Below are 21,590 nucleotides of genomic sequence, written 5' to 3'. Positions count from 1 at the left end.
GTAGGAAGGGAAAAATGAAGGGGTGGAAATCAGAGGGGGAGACGAAATCATGAGACACTATGGACTCTGAGAAAGAAACTGAGGGTTCTAGAGGGGAGGGGATTGGGGGGGTGTGTTAACCTGGTGATGGGTATTAAAGAGGGCACATACTGCATGGAGCACTGGATGTTATATGCAAATAATGAATCATGGAACACTACATCAAAAACCAATGATGTAATGTATGGTGATTAACATAACATAATAAAATTAAAAAAAAAAAAGAATTCTCCGTTGCCTCATTCTCTGAGTGGTAGATGCACAGTAGACTTTTCTCCCTGCATTTACAGTTACATATCCTCCTTAGTGGGGGAATAAAGTTATTGCTTTAGATTTAAAAAATCTTCTTGTGCAGTTCATGGGAAGTTAAAAAAGAAAATGAATGAAAAGAATGTTAATGTACTCCATAAAAGACAGCAGTTTTGAATTGAAATATAGTGGAGAATACCTACATATTACCTTTCCCTCATTTAATTTTTAGGTTATATAATGCTGAATTTTCTTGTCTTTCCTCATTGCTCCTAATTTCCTATACTTCTCTGGTTTCTGTTGTTATTTATTTCAATTACCTTAAGATATGAGAGACTCAAACGGAACATGGCTTTGGAATGAGATTCTTGCTTTCTTGCTATAAAAAAGCATAAGACTTTTAAGAATTGTAGATCTATATTTTTGATGTTTAAGTTGAAGAAGTCATTCAAGCATTATTTGTCTATATTTAACATTATATTAAGTTAAACATTTAAGCATTTTGGAAATTTTGGGCTGTTGTACTTTTTTTCATGGTACCATTTATATTGTGTAGAACATGATTCTCACAGATTATGATTATGAACTTAGAAGAAATAAATTTGAGGGGATGGAAATACAGTTCATATTTCACCAAGACCTGTTTTCCTGCAAATAATCTAACTGCAAATATTATCTACAATAAATATTCTAATAAATATTATACTTTTAGTGAATATTATTAATAGTAAATATTATTATAGTTTCTAGTAAATATTATTAGAGCTCTTTTACAAAGAAAAAGAGATTCAGAGAGTCTCACAGAGGACCTTGTTTACGTTCACATAACTAGTAAGGATTGGGATTAGGATTCAAACCCAGGTCTGTTTAATTCAATTCAAAAGTCAATCTTTTTCACATTGTACTTTATGACCTTATGAGTTCATCTGCATCTATTCTTGTATAATGTTTTGAGTTGGTTTCCATGTCAGGAGAAAATTGCCAATGATGCAATGAGCTGTGAACTGATTCCCAAAAACAGGTTCTAATCACCAGCAATATGAATGAATAAGTGCATGAATTTTTAACGTCTGTGTCAGGAAATAGATTCTTTTTTTTTTTTTTTAAAGATTTTTAAAAAAGATTTTATTTATTTATTTGTCAGGGAGAGAGAGAGAGCATAAGCAGGGGGAGCTGTAGGCAGAGGGAGAAGCAGGCTCCCTGCTGAGCAGGGAGCCCAATGCGGGACTCCATCCCAGGACCCTGAGATCATGACCTGAGCCAAAGGTAGACGCTTAATCATCTGAGCCACCGAGGTGACCCAGGAAAATAGATTCTTGAGAGTGACATGGCACTCTTGCTCTGTGTCTCTGTCTCTATTTCTCTGCCATATGGGTGGGGTGAAAATTCTTGCCCAAGTCTTCTAGTTGGATTTTTCTTTGAAAAGGAATTGTGATTATTGTTCCACTTTCTTCCCTTGTAATCTATTTATAGAAATGAAAGGGAGCATAAACAGCACTGAAGTCATTAAGGTGACTTAGAAATTCGTACAAGCTGACAGTTTGTTAAACTTTTTGTCTAGGATTTTCTTTTTTTTTTTGTAAATGGCTGCAAATTTCATTTCTCAAAATATTTATTTTATTGTCTCTGATAGCCTGCTGTCCTCTTTCTCTCAGTACAGATTTAGTAAAGAATGCCATAAAAGTAACAAATGACAAAACCATTATTTACCAGAAACATGGCATTAAAACCCAGAATAACAAATGACTTCAATGTAGTTGATATTTCAGAGACATTAAAAGCTTTCTATTCAAATTGAAAAGAAAAAAGCCCTTTCTTATAATTATTAATGTCACTAAAGCTCCTTAATAAATACTCATTTAAATTTTCTCTTAGTGTAAAATATAACATTTTATCTGTCTGTCATGTATTTGAAAATATTATATGTATATTTGAGTTTGAAAAATGTGTTACCTCAAGTATATGAATATTCTTTTGTAGAAGATTTGGGGGGCAGGCCTATGGGAAAATAATATAACATTTTAAATATTATGATAAACTCATAAATTGGTTAAATTTGTTCTAAACCTCTTACACTTGCAAATACGAAGGCAGAGTCTCATTTTGGCACTAGCTTGTATTGCCAATAGCTGATGAAAGTATTTTCTAGTTGTTGTTGTTTTTTTAGTTGTTTTCTGTTTTTAGGATTCTTAAGGGAATTTTCCAATCATCAAAGAATCAACATTTACTTAACGTTAACAGTTTTAATGAAAATCCCTTAAAAATTTATTTCTTAAGTTTCTGTTTCTTTGGTACATGTGAAAGCCTTAGCTCAATTTTTTTGGTAACTCATATTTGTCATTATAAAAGTCAGTTATTGTATCACATAGAAAAATAGTAATATACTCAGGTGCTCCCAAAATCCATTGCCAGATTTCTATGCTTTGAGTATATTTATTATTTTGAGCATATTAAGATTTTTCCATAACCCTTTCACCCACCCATGGATCTTCAACCTTATTTTTTGCTGTTATCAGTGTAGCTGTTTCTAATAATTCAATGGAAGTTCTTTTTGTTCAGTATGATTGGGAACTACAGTTTATCTTCAATGAAAATGTTGGTAAAAGTAGGATCTATAATAATGGTATATAGTACAATAAGTATTTCACTTGAATAAAACATAAACATATTTCTGTTGGCCAATATTTTCAGATAAGACCAAGGCTTATTTCTTGTGTAGGAATTTGTGATCGGAATTCCTTACTTTCTTACATAAACCAGACACATAATTGTTATCAGGCAATTCCATACCTGGCCAATGGAACTAATTAAATTTGTTATAATTACACTTAAAATAAGGATTAGATAGTCATAGGTAAAGCACCATATTATTAAGTATTACTGGAGTTCAAAGACCTGTAGTCATTTGTTATTGTAAAAATTTGCTACAAACCTGTGGCTTAAAACAACAACAAATTATTATCTTACAGTTTAGTAGGTTAAAAGTCCAACTGGCCTCTCACTGGACCAAAATCAAGGTGTCAGCAGGGTGGTGTTCCTGTCTGGAAGCTCTAGGGAAGAATTTTTTTTCCCCAGCTTCTAGAGGCTTCTCATGTTCCTTGGCTCATTCCCTGCTTTCTGCATCTTTAAAGCCAGTAACATCATCCTCTTTCTATAGCTGGGAGAAGTTTTCTGTTCTTAAAGACTAATGTGATTAGATTGACCCCCCCTTCCTCTTTAGTAATCCAGAATAATCTCTCCATCTCAAGGACAGGCAACAAAAGCAAAACTACAGTGGGACTATATCAAACTAAAAGGCTTCTGCACAGCAAAGGAAGCCATCAATGTAATGAAAAGGCAACCTGTGGAATGGGAGAAAATATTTGCTAACCACAAATATGTTAATATCCAAAACATTTATAAAGAATTCATACAACTCAATAGCAAAAAAATGGCAAAAATGGGTAAAGGATCTGAATAGACATTTTTCCAAAGAAGACATACTGTCCACTGATGGGTGAATGGATAAAGAAAATGCAATATATATGTGTGCATATATGTATATATTTGTACATATATATGTGCATTATATATACATACACACATTTTTCATTCATAAAACAGATGGTAATAATGCCATTTGTGATGACCTGGAGGACACTCTGCTAAATGAAATAAACCAGATACAGAAAGACAAATACCATATGATCTCACTTATATGTGGAATCTAAAAAGTCAAACTCATAGAAACAGATTAGAATGGTAGTTACCAGGGGCTGGTGATAGGAGAAATGGGGAGATGTTGGTTAAAAGGTACAAAATTTGAGTTTTAAGATGAGTAAGTTCTGGGGATCTAATGTATAACATGGTGACTACTGTTAATAATATTGTATTGTAGGGGCGCCTGGGTGGCTCAGTCGTTGGGCGTCTGTCTTTGGCTCAGGTCATGATCCCAGGGTCCCAGGATTGAGGCCCACATCAGGCTCCCTGCTCTGTGGAAAGCCTGCTTCTCCCTCTCCCACTCCCTCTGCTTGTGTTCCCTCTCTTGCTGTGTCTCTCTCTGTCAAATAAATAAATAAAATCTTTAAAAAATAATAATAATACTGTATTGTATACTTGAAATTCACTAAGGTAGTAAATAAGTGTTCTCACCACACATAAAAATGGTTAACTATCTGAAGTGATAGATGTCTTAATTAGCTTGATTGTGGGAATCCTTTAACAATGTATATGTACATCAAATCATCATGTTGTATGCTTTAAATGTATAAAATTTTGATTTGTCAATTATACCTCAGTAAAGGTGGAAAAATAATCACGTCAGCAAAATCTCTTTTTCCACGTAAGATAACATATTCACAAGGTCAAAGAATGAGGACATGAGTATCTTTGGGGGGACCATTATTCTGCCTACCACATGCTGCCTTAGAGCCCCCCAAAACTCATGTTCATCTCACATACAAAATACACTCCCCCCATCACAAGGTCCTCCAAAGTCTCAACCAATTATAGCATCAACTTAAAGTCTAAAATATCATCAGCTCCAAAGTGTAAATCCCATTATCTAAATTTTCTGTATTCAGTATGGGTGAAGCTATTGGTATAATTCATCCTAGGACAGAATTCCTCTCCATTTGTTTATCTGTGAAACTCAAGAAACAAGTCACCTCCTCTGAAAATATAATGCTGGGATAGGCATAGGATAATAGTTATAAACATTCCAGTTCAAAAGATATCAGGAGTATATCCTTTTATTCTTCCATTTGCTTCTCAAAGTTCTCCAACCTCTACCCACTGCCTAATTCCAAGGCATTTCCACATTTTTAGGTATTTATTAATACTCCATCCTTAGTGAAAGCTTAATCAATTCTTCCTTTTCCCCACCCCATTCTAACAACCTATATTTTTTATAGCCATGTATTAGTTTTGTCTATTCTAGAATATCATGTAAATAAAGTCATACAGTGTTTACTCTCACTTTCTTTTGGGGGGAGCATAATGTTTTGGATTTTCATTTAAATTTTTGGGTTAGTAGTTAATTTTATGCTGAGTAATATTCTGTTGCATGAACATGTATATCTATAGATATAAACATATCTATAGATATGTTTATCTATTTTCCTGTTTGGGATGTTCTCATGTTTTGGCTGGAATAAATTGCTATGAACATTCCTTAATAAGTCAATCTATGGATATGTATTTTTATTTCTTTTGATTAAACTCATATTCATGAAATTGCTGTATACTATAGATGTATGTTTAGAAATTGCTTATATAATTTTACATTTGTGAAATAGTATGTTATGAAAAGTTTGATTGCTCTATACATTGATCAACACTTGAAATGATCAGCCTGGTTTCTACCAGGTATGTAGTGGTACCTCATTGTGGTTAAATTTAAATTTATTCTACCCTGATGATTAATGATGTCAAGCATCTTTTTATTTCCCTTCTCCTCCCCAAATACTTCTAGGACTTCTTCATTATTATTGGTTTTTATATTTTTAATATATTATATAATATGTTATTTTTATATTATACCTTGATGTAGTTTTCTTGTTCTCATCTTGCTTGGGGTACATTGTGTTTCTTGATTCTGTAGATTAATAATTTTTGACAAATCTGGAAAATTTTCAGTTATTATTTATTTAAATATTTTATTTGTCCATTCCTTTTGGAACTCTCTTACACATGTGTTAGACTGTATGATACTGTCCCATAAGTTTTTTCCCCCAAATTTTATTTAAATTCAATTAATTAACATAGAGTGTATTATTAGTTTCATAGGTAGAGTTCAGGGATTCATCAGTTGCCTATAACACCCAGTGCTCCTTACATCATATGCTCTCCTTATTGCCCATCACCAGATTACCCCATCCTCCCACCCACCTACCATCCAGCAACCTCAGTTTGTTTCCTACAGTTTAGAGTCTCTTGTGGTTTGTCTCCCTCTCTGATTTTGTCTTGTTTTATTTTTCCCTCCCTTCCCCTATGATCCTCTGTTTTGTTTCTTAAATTCCACAGATCTGTGAGATCATATGATAATTGTCTTTCTCTGACTGACTTATTTCACTTCACTTCACTATGCTCTTAAAATTGTTTGTGTTTCCTTGGTGTTGTTTGTGATCTCTCCTCTTTCATTCATGATTTTATTAATTTGGGTCTTTTCTCTTCTTTTTGATAAGTCTAGCTAGGGGTTTATTGAGCTTATTAATTCTTTCAAAGAACCAGCTTCTAGTTTCATTGATCTGTTCTACTGTTTTTTTTTTTTTTTTTTTTTTTTGGTTTCTATTTCATTTATTTCTGTTGTAATCTTTATTATTTCTATTCTCCTGCTTGGTTTTATATATTTGCTGTTCTTTCTCCAGCTTCTTTAGGTGTAAGGTGAGCTTGTGTATTTGAGACTTTTCTAGTTTCTTGAGAAAGGCTTGTATTGCTATATACTTTCCTCTCAGGATGGCCTTTTCGGTATCCTATAGGTTTTGAAGAGTTGTGTTTTCATTTTCATTTGTTTCCATAAATTTTAAAATTCTTCTTTAATTTCCTGGTTGACCCATTCATTCTTTAGTAGGATGCTCTTTAACCTTCATGTATTTGTGTTCCTTCCAAATTTTCTCTTGTGATTGAGTTCAGGTTTTACAGCATTGTGGTCTGAGAATATGCAGGAAATGATCCCAATCTTTTGGTACCAGTTCAGACCTGATTTGTGACCCAGTATGTGATCTATTCTGGATAATGTTCCATGTGCACTCAAAAGAATGTGTAGTCTGTTGCTTTAGGATGAAATGCTCTGAATATATCTGTGAAGTCCATCTGTCCAGTGTGTTATTCAAAGCCCTTATTTCCTTGCAGTGAGTCGGGTGTTAAAGTACCCTACTATTATTGTATTATCAATGTGTTTCTTTAATTTTGTTATTAATTGGTTTATATAATTGGCTGCTCCCAAGTTAGGGGCATAAATATTTATAATTGTTAGATCTTCTTGTTGGATAGACCCTTTAATTATGATATAGTGTCCCTCCTCATCTCTTATGACAGTCTTTGGTTTAAAATCTAATTTGTCTGATATAAGGATTGCTAGCTACCTCAGCTTTCTTTTGATGTCCATTGGCATGGTAAATTTTTCTCCACCCCCTCATTTTCAATCTGGAGGTATGTTTGGGTCTAAAATAAGCCTCTTGTGGACAACATGTCAATGGATCCGTTTTTTTTTTTTTTAAGATTTTATTTATTTATTTGACAGAGACAGAGACAGCGAGAGTGGGAACACAAGCAGGGGAAGTGGGAGAGGGAGAAGCAGGCTTCCCGCCGAGCAGGGAGCCCGATGCGGGGCTCGATCCCAGGACTCTGGGATCACGACCCAAGCCAAAGGCAGACGCTTAATGACTGAGCCACCCAGGCACCCTGGTTTTTTATTTTTTTTAATCCACTCTGATACCCTGTGTCTTTTGATAGGAGAATTTAGTCCATTTACATTCAGATTAATTATTGAAAGGTATGAATTTGGTACCATTATATTACCTGTAAAGTTACTGTTTCTGTAGATTGTCTCTGTTCCTTTCTGGTCTTTGTTATTTTTGGGCTCTCTCTTCCCTCAAAGAATCCTCTTTAATATTTCTTGCAGGACTGGTTTGGTGATCACAAATTCTTTTAGCTTATTTTTTGTCCTGGAAGCTTTTTATCTCTCCTTCTATTCTGAATGATAGCCTTGCTGCATAAAGTATTCTTGGTTGCATATTTTTCCTCATTTAGCACCTTGAACATATCTTGCCAGTCCTTTCTGGCCTGCCAGGTCTCTGTGGACAGGTCTGCTGCCAGCCCTATGTTTCTAAATTGTAGGTTAAGGAGCTCTTGCCTCAAGCTGCTTTCAGGATTTTCTCTTTATCTCTGAAATTTGCAATCTTCACTATTACATGTCGGGGTGTTGACTTATTTTTATTGATTTTGAGGGGGTTTCTCTGTGCCTCCTGGCCTTGAATGTCTGTTTCCTTCTCCAGATTAGGGAAGTTCTCAGCTATTTTTTGTTCAAATAAACCTTCTGCCCCACCCCCTCTCTCTCTTTCCTCCTCTTCTGGGACCCCTATTACTCTAATATTATTGCACTTTATGGTATCACTGATTTCTCGACGTCTTCCCTCAAGATCCAGTAGTTGATTTTCTCTCTTTTCCTCAGCTTCCTTACTTTCCATCATTTTTTCTTCTATATCACTCTCTCTCTTCTGTCTCATTTACCTTAGCAGTTAGAACCTCCATTTTTGACTGCATCTCAGTAATAACTTTTTAAATTTTGGCATGATTAGTTTTTAGTTCTTTTATTTCTGCAGTAAGGGATTCTCTAATGTCTTCTATGCTTTTTTCAAATCCAACTAGTATCTTTATAATCATTTTGAATTCTAGTTCTGACATCTTACTTATATACATATTGATTATATCAATGGCAAAGTACTACTTCTGTTTCCTTTGCTATGAATTTCTCCTTCTAGTCATTTTGTCCAGAAAAGAAAGGACAAAAAAAAAAAGTGAAAGAAAAAAAAAAAAAGAAGAAACAGAAAAATCAGCAATAATAATACCACTACCACTACCACCAACAATAACAACAACTTCAGGAAGTGATTCTGGTCTATGCTGTGTACACTCTGCTGTTGTGTTTTGGCTGCTCTTTCCCACTGGTCTTTCCTCTACAGAGTTCCTCCTTGCTTGTAGTGGGGGAGTTTTTGTTCCTTTATATAGGTATGATTTGATTCATTTGTGTAGTTTAGCCAGAAACTGATGTTTTGGAGCTTTTTTAAATCAGTAGACTTGGTAGATGTGAGGGTTTGTATTGATCTTTTGATTCTGCTGTGCTGGCTCACAAGCTGACTTGCCCTAGTAAAGGTGCTCCTGCCAGATCAGGGCAGCCAGGTTTAGTGTAGGGGACTCCAGCCTCCACCAGAGGGGCTGTGTTTCTCTCTGGAGTCTGTGCTGGTGGGCAGGAGGAGGGAGGGGTGGTAGAAGAGGTAGAATATGGCATCACCTTGCCGTCTTGTCCCTGGGGATCAGAATTTCCAGGAGCTGTTCTCAGGAGGCCCTCTTAGAAAAGTGAGCAATCTCCTGTGACCCAGGCCCTCATCAGCTCCCTGCCCTATCTTGTCTGTGCCCAGGTCATCAGCATGCCCAGAGCCACAGATCTCCTGCATTTTATCTCTGGCCAGTAGCTGGGATTCAAAACTCCAAGTTTTAAAGGGCCTAGTAATGTGGGCACCCACTCCCATCCCCCAGCAGGGAAGCTTGTGTCGTGCCCAGTATCATCCTGTTTCTGAAAAGCCATTGCACAGTGTGTGTGTATAGAGGCTGGAGTTTATTGTAATACTTAGCGAAAATCTGGAGCCAGGTTATCAGCCATCTGCACTCGACTCAGTACTCTACTTCCCTTTGTCCCAGAAAGGCCATTGCAGAGGCTTGAATCTATTATGGCAGACAGCAAAAAGCGGTGGTGGCCAGGTTATCTGCTATTTGCTCCAGCCTCTGTGCTCTGCTCCAGCCCCAGAAAAGTGGCTGTTTGCCACGCACACAGAGGTTTAAGCCTATAGGGGCAGACAGCAAAAAGCAGTGACCAGGTTATCCTCAGTCCGTTTCAGTCCTTGTGCTCTGCTCAGTTCAGCCTCAGGAAGGCAGCCCCTAGGTGAGCACACAGAGGTTTAAGCCTATTGGGGCTCACACCAAAAAGTTAAGGACCTCTGCAAGGTCCTCTGACTCTGCTGCTGAGCTCCACTCAATGACTCCCCAGCTGTCCTTTTGTCTTTGGAGAGGATAAATTATGCTCTTCCAAATGCCCTCTAGAAAGGGGAGCAACCTCTCACTGAACAACCCAAGGATCTACTCACCATGGCTTATTGTGCAGTCACAAACTGCTGCACTCTCCAAATTTCTCCCTTTTCCTGACTTTTTCCATGAACCAGGCTTCCTCCCCTTCTGGCCTGGAGGTTTAGCAATCCCCCAATTCAGGACTCTGAACCTTGCCTCTGCCAAATTCTTTCACTCCAACTGTGATTGTTTCCCTACTCCTCTCATCCTCTTCCTAGTTGTTCAAAATAGTTGAAGGTTGATCTGGTTGTATTCAAAGGAGGAGGTAAGTTCAAGGTCCACCTACTATTCCTCCATCTTGGAACCTCTTCTGATACTGTCCTATAAGTCTTAAGGATTTTTTTGTTATTTTTATGCCTGTCTTCTCCCTTCAGTTTGTATATTTTCTATTGCTTTGTCTTCAGTTTCTTGGTCTTTTCCTCTGCAAGTACCTAATTCCATTAAGTACAATTTTTTTTGGAGTCAAATTTATTGAAATATAATTTACACACAGTAAAATTAATTTCTTTTTATTTCTTATTTCAGTGAATTTTTTACTTCTGATACTGCATTTTTCATCTCAAAGAATTCTAATTGGCCTTGTTTTCCATTTTTCCCTCATTTTGTTTATACTTTTAAATTTTTAATATATTTTTAGTAGCTGTTTTAAAATTCCTTATCTGTTGTCTATCATCTTTATTATTTCTGTCTTGTTTTTGTTGACTGATTTTCCTCCTGGTTTTGGCTCACCTTTTTCTGTTTCACTTGTCTGGTTGTTGAGTAGTTTAGATTTTGTATTCAACATTAAAAGATCTTTGTTATGGCAGTAGATAATTTCTTGAAGAATGGTTTGATAATTGGGGCTTTTGTTTTCTTTCTGAGATTTGTTAGGGTGCATCCAGAATTATTTTTATGCCAAGGCTAGGTTAGCCTTACTCCTAAGGTGTGGCCTTTCTGGAGTTTCTCCTGAATGCCCCAGGTGTTCAGTGAGGGTTCTCCCTCTGGTTGACTAAAATTTGGGTATCTCCTAGCCTTGTGTGAACTCTGACATTTGTTTTTCCCTAGTAGTTGTTCTTTATTTTGCCTCATATGTCTCACTCCAAACTTATGTGTGGTTTAGTAATCACTCAAAGACTTAAGAGGATATTATGCCGATTTCTGTAGTTCTTTTTTACATGTTTTTTCCCTCTCTTCTCCAAATTCTAGCTAACATTCATCTTGGAACTCTCCTATCTCCTCAAGCCAGTGATATCTCTATCATCTGTTTGTGTTCCACTTTCTAGGCAGCAGTCCAGAATGTGCCTCCAGGTAAAAAGCCCAGCCAATTGTATAGTTTACCTCATTTGTTTCCTTTCTCTCAGAATTACAATCCTATGCTGCCTGTTGTCCTATGTATGGAATATATAGTTCTCTTGTTTTCTACAACAAGGGCTAATGAGGTACCAGTTACTCTCTTATGGGAGAAAGCCATGATCGATTTTTGAATGCACACATCAGGCTATCACTTAATCAGTCAAAAGCCATGGCACCTACTGTGAAATTTTATTTGTTTTGAGAGTCAGATTATAGGCTAAATAATTTTCTTCATAAATCTCTACTAAAAGTATTAAAGCTAAAATCATCATTCAGGTAATTACTGCATTATTTATAGATGATGAAAGATAACCTTTATACTCATTATTATTTTTTAAAGATTTTATTTATTTTTAGAGAGAGGTATAGAGAGAACACATGAGCTGGGGAGGGGGGGGAGTGGTGGAGGGAGAGAGAGAATTTCAAGCAGACTTTGTGCTGAGGGCAGAGCCTGATGTGGGGTCTCGATCTCACCACCCTGAGATCATGACCTGAGCCAAAACAAAGAGTTGGATGCTTAACCGACTGAGCTCTCCAGGTGTCCCTCCTCATTATTTTGATGACATCTAGGTTCCCCAGCTAAATGGAGATGTAAAAATTTGGCAGAGTTCAGAGATAAGTCACTCCAATGCTTAAGAGATTACATTCAATGACCTACTTGGCATATATAAAGACAGGTGTTTATTTAGCTTTTGGAAGAACAGCTTAAGAAAGACAACAAAAGTCACCAAAATCTGAAAAGGTCATGATATTAAGGTTACAACCACTGCACTCCACTAAGCATATAAGTACATTTAAAGAATAGAGGTAAGATTTACATAACATACAAAATTGAATGTCCTCCAAAAGTTTTCTAAGCAGTTTTATGTTGCTTGGGATGTTGTGAAATCTTTCTCTGCTTGGGAGAGGAACAAAAATAGTGGGGCATCTTCTTTGCAAGGTGATTTAGATGTGAGATTAATAGTAAGTTAAATAACCTATCCAAGTACCTTTCAGGCCTCCGATTCTAATAATAAAGGAGACTTTACTTCTGCTTCCTGACAGCTGTCTTCCTAGATTTTGTAGAATTGCTCCCCTTCTTTTTTTTTTTCAGTCAGAAGATGCTTTTATGATATTCTGTTTCAGTTGCCTGGGGTCTTTAAGATAGCAATACATGAAAGTTCTTGTCTTCATTGATTCTTTTTTGTGAGCAGGAAATTTTTTTTTTGAAAGGATTTTTTTTTTTTTTTACAAAAACAAATACCAGGACCTATATTTACATGCACAATCAAATATTTATGTGGCTCGTTGCAGCAGAATTGAGAACAAACTGTCTCTATATTCTAGCTTAATTTTAGGCAAAATTTCTGCTTAAAAGTGATCAATTGATGTGAATTTTTTAACAAATATTAAAACAAGGAAAAATTTCCAACTACTGCAAAACAGTAATTCCTTTTTCACAATGAGATATCTGCCTGTGAAAAACAATCATATTGAAAGAGGAACTTTCTTTCAGTGCCCCTTTTGAAAATTATTTAGCTCTTTAGATTTTCTAAGATGTGACTTGAAAATTATATTGGAACAGAATATATGTTTTTTCCACAAGAATAGAACTCAGTAGTTGTTTTTCAGCCAGAGGGAATGGTAATGTTCTTGACAATTGTTCTAAGGGAAGGATCAAGTTAAAATCCTTAAGAGGACATATCAAGCGGTATTGGATTTACCAAGAAAAGGCTTTTTAGCTGGGATAAAAGAGTTCTTCATTTATTACTATCTTTCCTCTGGTTAGTATTTGTTCCATATTTTTATATGTTCCATATACATGCTTATTGGGTGCTTTTTTATGTAATATGATTAGATTGTGAGACTCCATGTCCCCTCAAATATCTCCCTAATTATTATAGCAACATAATCTTCCTATTTAACTCAATCCAATAATCAAAAAAGTTTGTTTGTTTGTTTTGTGGGGGGGTGAGAGGTAACAGGTGGAATGGTTTTCAGAATGCTTCCATACAGTTTGGAAGAGGAGGTAGTTGGCAGAGCATAGGAAGCAGAGGTAAATGGTTTCATTATTCATCTCTCACAGATTACTTTTTGGATTAATTAATTGTTACTTAGCAAGTCATCTTGTTAGATGACTTGCTAAGTACCAATTTCAAGAGTATGGGGTATACCTAGCAGTCTCTTCTGCTACTACTGCTAAAAAACCCTGCCTGACCACTGGCCATAGTGCTTAGCAGGCATGAGAGAGGAGGGTATGGAAGTATATGCCAGCATGTGATGTACTGGCACACATGAATGTCTAAAGGACTAGAGTATTGGAAACAAACTCAACTGGTTTTGGTAGAAGAGGTCTTTCCATATTATGGTTAGTTGACAATCGTAAGTGAAGTCTTCAGGATTAGGACACAGACAAGACATATTTAGGATAAGTACTGTGATGGTAGCTCAAATATAACACTCTGTCTGAATGTTTGTTATAGAATTTATGACATGTCCTGCATTAGAGTTATTTAAGAGCTAGACTGAGTGGTGCTGGAAGGCAGGGAGAGTGTTTTATTAATCACTGTATTAATGCTTACTCCAGTGTTTTCTTCTTACAGGAAGCTCAATCAGTGTTTTCTGAATTGAATTGAATATATTATGATATCTTCTGAATCTAGCTCCAAATAACTTATGTAAAACACATAATAATGATATTTGGTGCATCCTATTGCAATAGAATCCAAATCTAAGAGCAAAGGGGTTACCCATGGGATGTACAAAATTGAGACTGGTTAATTCCTTCATAAAAGATATCATAAGACTGAGAGAAATTTCTCTTTAAAAGGCAAAACAAAATGAAACAAAAACTCTCTTTTTTTCTCTTTGTGGATGTAAAAATGTAATCCTCTGGTGAATGGAGAAAAAAGTTTGGCTTCATTATTCCTGATTTCTCCTTTTTATATAAAGTGAGGCAATGAACTGACTTTGTATGTTATATTCTGACACTTCAAAAATAATTTTTAAAATACACTTTAATTTCTTTTAAATTCTTCCCTCTCTTCCAGCCTCCTCCTCAGATTATCTCATTTACTTTTCAAAAGGGAGATAAAGAGTCATGCCACTCATCTTAAAACCAAAACATATTCTGCCTTTACAATAGATTTTTGGGAGCAAAGAAAGGAAAGGAAATCATTACAATAACTGGGAATATTATTTACATTTCGAGTGAAAGTAACAGTTATATATTTCATGAACAACAAGAGTATATCCCATAAAGTCATGTTTCAAGTCTTCAACCAATTCTCTGATACATAGAGATGAAAGTACATATTATAGTTATAACTATATGTTCAAATGTAAATCTCACAAAATAGTCTTTATGTCCTTTTTATACTGAATAGCTGAAAATACATACCATAGAAAATTTGTTCGCTTATGATAGAGGATAATCAAATGTTAATTGATTTGTTTGTTTCAATCTATTTATATGTATATTCTTTGCTCAGGGACTTTGGTAATAACTACTATGGTTTTTTTTTTTTTTTTTTGGTTCTCAATCTAGAAAGAGCTTATATTATTTTTCCCTTCATTCTCTGAATAAAATTAGACCCATATTTAAATTCCAAAGAGGTTTGCACTTATTAGCTCTGTGGTCTTGGGCAAGTTATTTGTTTTCTTTGAGCTTCAGTTTCATTATCTGTAACATGAAGCTAATATTTACTTTGTAGTATAATTATAGAGATTAAATAATATAATAAAAATGCAGTTGACCCTTGATCAACTTGGGGTTAGGGATGCCAACCCCCTCTCCCACTGTGAAGTTGAAAATCCGTGTATAACTTATGACTCCCCAAAAGCTTAATTACTAATAGCCTATTATTGACCTGAAGCCTTTCTGATAAACAGTTGACTAATATATATTTTGTATGTTATATGTATTATATACTGCATTCTTTTTTTAAAGATTTATTTATTTTAAAGTGAGAGCAAAAGTGACAGAGAGAGAGTAGGAGTGGCAGAGGGAGAGGGAGAGAGAGAATCTCAAGCAGACTCCAGGGAATGTGGTGCTTAACACAGAGCCTGACCTAGGGCTTGATCATAGGACCCCAAGACCATGACCTGAGCTGAAACCAAGAGTTGGATGCTCAACTGACTGTACCAGTCAGGTATCCCTATATACTGCATTCTTTAATGAAGTAAGCTAGAGAAATGACAATGTTATTAAGAGAATCATAAGGAAGAGAACATACATTTACAGTACTGTACTGTATTTACATTAAAAAATCCCCATATACGTGGACCTATACAATTCAAACCTGTGTTGTTCAAGGGTCAACTTAGAGACCAGGAACATAATGATGCTTAATAAACATTATAGTCTTTCAAATTTTACATTTTACTTATTTAAACACTTATATTATCTTTCTAACATAATTTGGTCTAACCAGTTGAAAAACATAATGGCAAATTGGGTGTGGTCTACTCTCTTTTGGAAGCATATTCAGATTTGAGAGGAATAACTTAGAGCAGCCATTCAATGAAATGGCAAGACACAGCATATTCCCTCAAGAGATACAAGGCTGAAATAAGAAGCTATCAGATAAGAACAGAGAAAATGGAAGTCAGTCTGCAAAACTGGTTCTCAGCTACCTCTCACTTATTTCTGTTCCCTAACCTTCCCCCCCCCATATCTCCTTTTCCCTGTCTTGAATTCTTACATTAAGAAAAGGCATGTTTCATCAACATGGGAATTTTCATGAAAATAAACAGAAAAGAATTGAAGTTTATTGTAATGCAAGGAGAAAGTGGAAATTATTTTTCTGAGGTTAGTGGGTAAGTTAAACATCAAAGTAACTCTACAATACTAAGGCTAATATTAGAAAAGAGATGGCATGGGTAAAAACATCCTCAAATTTTGTTTCAGTTAAGCATTTTCATTACATTTTTTACCAATAATTTCTCTCAGAATTTGTGGTAAAATGTCTCTCTTTTTAAACATCTCAATGGAATGGCTGGATTCACAAGTGGTGGCAATTAGAAGGAATAGATCTGGCTATTTACCCTCATCTGATGTCTGTGTCATCTTCTTACTTATTATACAACAAAGAAATAATAATAGTGATAGCAAATAAATATATAGTACTGACTATATATACAAGACACTGTTCAAAGTGCTTGCCTCAAAACAGTTTTATGCTGTAGGTATAATAATTATCATCTCCATTTTACAGATGAACAAACTATGTCACAGCAAAATTAAGTTACTTAGCCAAGGTCACAGTGTAAGTGGCAAAGCTTAGATTCGACTAGAGCCATTCTGGCTACAGAATCTTGCCTCTTGCCTCTTAATCTCTACCTTATTTGGCCTCAGCTTGGTTAGCAAATGGGAACAGAGGAGAAAAGGATGTGCAATAGATACCAGTTATAAGAAGAACATTAGCTTCTTTTAGACTTTGGGTGTTATGCCATTTAGGTAGGCTAAACAGCCATTCAAATGTTGGAAAGTTATTTTCTTTGTTAGGGTGGAAAAGTCCTAGATAAGATGCAGGTTTTGTAACAATGTGACCTTGAGCAAATCAATGAATCTTTGCCTAATTTCTTTATTTTTCTGATTTAAATACCTGTTAGGGTTGAGAATATCAAATGTGAAATTGCTTTGAAAGATTCAATCTACATGCAATGTGGGGAAATGGATTTAATATGAATAAAAGTCCAACTAATGATGGCTTTACTTTTGTAGCTCAAGTCCAGTTTATTGCTTACCTTCTCTGTAAAAGGCAGAAAATGAAGATAGCTAACCCACAGGGTCAGTAAGAGAATATATAGATATTTCTAGGTACTCATCTCTTTAGCTTTCCATAATTCATATTTATTTCAGTATCAATATTATAATTTCTATCAGGTATACACATAGAAACAATAGTCTTCACTATTGAAGTCTCCACTTCCTTATCCTTAAATCATAGCTTAACCAATTAGTGGCTGGAATCCTTTTCCAGTAGACATTACTGTTCTTACCAAGGCCACCAATATTCTCCTAATTGTCAGATCCTACAGGTATTTTTCAGAAAACTCTTTCTCACTACTAGTGTTCTTGGTATATGTCTTCAGTATGGGTTTCCTTGTATTTGGCCATTGTTTATTTATATGTCTCATTCCCTGTACTAAATTCTGAGCTCTTTGAGTGTAAGAGTTATTCCTTTTTACCCATCTTTGTAATCCTAGCTTAATTCCTAGAACATAGCAGGCACTTGCTAAATATGAGTAGATGAGTAATGAGTGGTAGGAGGTAAATCATGTGTTGGCTTCTTATTCATAATCCATTTGCCAAGCATGATTGAATGGCCCCAGGAAGGCATATGTAGTCTGCTATAAGCAAGATCTTTTTGTGTGAAGCTGAAGTATACAGATCTGAAGCCAAGGAGGAACAGAGACAGTTCAGTCCGTAATCAGTTTAAATCAATTGAATCTTGTGTCAAGTTAAAATTATGCTCAACCAAGAAACCACAAATGCTTCACCCCACATCTCTCACTCCCTCTCTTTGTATTGATTTATGAATTAGTTTACAGAGAGCTGTTGCTAGGGGACAGATTTTCTCAGGTCTCCACTGAAGATATATTCACAAAGAAGCCATGCAAGAATAGCCAGCAAAAAACATTGTATGGAGTCCTGTTCCATTATCAAAAACACAATATACAAGCATAAATATTTGGTTTAACCATGCATTCATTCCCCTGGAGTGAAGAGTGGACACAACTGGCTTGAATTTAGGGCATAGGACAGTCTGAGGAGCATCCTTGAAATTTCTGTGATTGTTTATATATTACCCATTCATTCAGATAAACAAACAGATGTTGGCCCATTTTAGACAAGGAAGGAGTAGACAGTGATTAATTAGTAAGATCTACCCTAAAAAAATTCTATAGCCTGGTGATAGAGAGTAATTCACCATTTTTGTAGGTCAACATCAACCAAATAATGGCAATTTCATTTAGTTCAATCTAATGCTACTAATACAATGTGGTTTGCATAGTGATAGAAATACCTGGAAGTACTGAGTAGAAAATAGCTTGGAAGAGGAGGGTGGTAATTGAGGAAGATATTTGAGATGTCTGAGCTGACACTTGGACAATGTGCATGAATAAGATAAGAGAAAACGTGGAGGAGGGTGTCACTAATCATCCAGACAGAGGAGGAAGAATTAGCAGAGACAGTGAAATGAGACACAACAAAATATGTGTAAGACATAGCACACCATTTAATGTTGTTGTAGTATAAAGTGTAAGGCAGCAAATGACAAAAGAAGAATCTGGAAAGGTTAAGCAGGAGTCAGGCCATGAAAGGGCCTGTATCCCATAGTAACTGTTGTCATTGTTATTGGATCCCCAAATTGGCATCATCCTGATCTTCTTGGGTAGGGCCTTTTTTTTTCTCTTTAATATCATGAATGTATTCCATTGTTCTTAAAACAATGCACTTCTTAGTTCTTAGATAAAAATGCACTGAAATAAAAACTGATAAGACTTATAACATTTTAGTTCTAGGCTGCTAATCAATTAATTGTCTTAAATATAACAATCTTGTGAGAATAGAATTTTTAATAGTGTTTTGAGGATAAGTGTTCCACATGTATAAATAATAATACGTTCAATGATTTCATATAAATTGAACCCAAAAAATCCAAATTAGGAATGTTTATACCTACAGTTTCCATTATTAACTATATCCTTAATCTCAGTTGTTTCTATAATTTTATGTATTCAAGGAAAAAAACCTAAATAAGATAAAATTACTAAGTGCTTTTAATTAATAAATTAAACATGTGTATACACATATATGAACTTATGTTTAGAAATATATATGCATGTATATACATACGTATACAGAAATACAAATTGAAAATTTAGGGATTTCATCAAATAATTGAGAATAAAAAATAAGAGTTTTAAAAAATCTTGTAGTCCCATACATTTAATACAAGTTAAATAAAGAGTCACTGCCATTCTGCAATAAGACCCTATAATTTTAATATTATCAATTGAGTAATATTAATCATTGTACTTTCACCACCTATCACGGTATTTTACTTATGTTAGGAGCTCAAAAAATATTTGTTGTTATCAGAGGATAAGAGATATTCTAATCTTCTCTCATTGCTCCTTCTCTTTGGTAATGTTAGTCTTTGTTTTAAAGCATCTCTTCCCTTTTTTCATGCACACTTTGTATTGTATTTTACTCTGACATTCTTTAGATAATTGTTTCATTAAGTAACTGAGCTAATGTGGAAATATCTTAGGAGATATCTATTCTCATGAATTCACTTATAAGGCTAATGTAGTTGTAAATGGAGAAGCTTTGTTTTAAACCCTTCTGAAATAAAAAGGATGAGTCTTAGAGGTACATTATGTGAAATCAATCTAACAGCCTATGACTTTTCCAGTCTTAAGACTTTTCTATCTTTACCAGAGTTCATCTCACAGTTATGGTGGCCAATACCATTTACCACATTGCAGTGTTTACTTATTTGGAAAATGACACTCTGGACTAACAGTGTGATACTGTTATGACAGTTTTCAGAAGAGGTTGCAGTTTCTAAAAAGGATGTTTGGTATAAAAGTACTCTGAATACAACATAAAAACCAAGACTTTTCTCACATATAACTAAATATGAAATTTCTTTCATCTAAGTAATTAGACAGGATTTACTCTTCTGTAAATGCAGTTAATCCTGAAGCAGTGGGTTATATCTTGTGCACTGTATCTCCCCAGGCCTAGAGAATTTCTTGGGCATAGTAGTAAATACTCAATAAATATTTGTTGTGTGGATTAACAAGTGAGAGACAAATACAGATTATAGAATCCTCTGGGTGGAAAGGCAGAGAGAAAGCTGGGCATTGTGCAAATGGAAAGAAATTGTTTCTCAGTGATAAGTGTCTAAAGGTAGACATTCAGTGTCTTTCATTAAAAGCAGGGAAATCTGCTTAAATTCTTTGTAGTTTTGAACACTAATAGCTAGAGATATAGAAACATGGTCTGAAATCTTCTTCTTAAAGGGTACTTGTAGATGGAAATAGCATGAATTGTCTGTAATCAGTATAAAAAGTCCTCATACAACCAAGTGCTTATTCTACACTGGCATGAGACCAGAATAGGAAGGAACCTAAGAGATTAGCCAACAATTCAGAATTCACGTGAAGAAAGGAGAGAAATTGGGTAAGATCTGTTAGGCACATTTTCCTTCATTATGTCTGATGAAGGGTTTCTGATTCCTTAGTGAGGAAGATTTGAAAAGTAGTAGCAGAATTCTATTATGTACAACTAGATTTATTGTATGTATAATTATATGGAAATTCTCAGTTTATGAAGTCGTATATAGCTCATAGTGTATTTTCTAATACTGTCAATTAACACTCTGTCTTTATAATTTCCAGAAATATAAGAAATTGAATTTAGGCATAATTTTAGAAAGGTAGTCTCTAAATAATTATTTCAATCTTGTGTCCAGAATAAAGAGATGGACTATATGGTACTTTTTGCTATGTGGTGCCCTAACAATGTTTATTTTTATCTGGGTATAAGGTGTTCCATACAGAGAGCTCATGGGCTTGCACTGGACCCATTAACATTTCTTTTGCTTAGTCTGTATATCAGAATTTGCCAGATGACAGGCTAGGGACAGGGTTTTTTTGGTGATAATTTAAAATGATAATTTAAAATTATCATTTGTATTAGCCCCTATGCTGAGTCCTTTATATATATTACATCAACTATCTCATTTAATTTTCTTTTCCTTTTTTTTTTTAAAAACATTTATTTATTTATTTTAGAGAGTGTGGGAAGGGGCAGAGGGAGAGAAGCAGACTCCCAGCTGAGTGCAGAGCCAGATGTGGGGCTCCATGTAGGGCTTGATGTGAGGGCTGGATCTCACGAAACTGAACCTGAGATCACGACCTGCATAGAAACCAGAAGTCAGACACTCGACCAACCGAGCCACCCAGGTGCCTCTCATTTAATTTTCTTAGAAGCCCTGCCATTTTACTATTAACAGAAAGATGTTACAGTATACTATGTGTCAAAATACTTCAAAAATTGGTATTGGTCTACCTACTTTTATGCATTTTAACTCATTCACTTTTCAGAGTAAACCTAAAGAGGTCTATTGCTTTTTCCATTTTATAGCTAG

This window comes from Mirounga leonina, unplaced genomic scaffold, assembly GCF_011800145.1.
Source record: "Mirounga leonina isolate KUSES-001 unplaced genomic scaffold, KU_Mleo_1.0 Mir_201, whole genome shotgun sequence".
Classification (NCBI taxonomy): Eukaryota; Metazoa; Chordata; class Mammalia; order Carnivora; family Phocidae; genus Mirounga; species Mirounga leonina.
The sequence above is the reverse complement of the archived record's forward strand: the minus strand, read 5'-3'. Positions refer to the sequence as shown.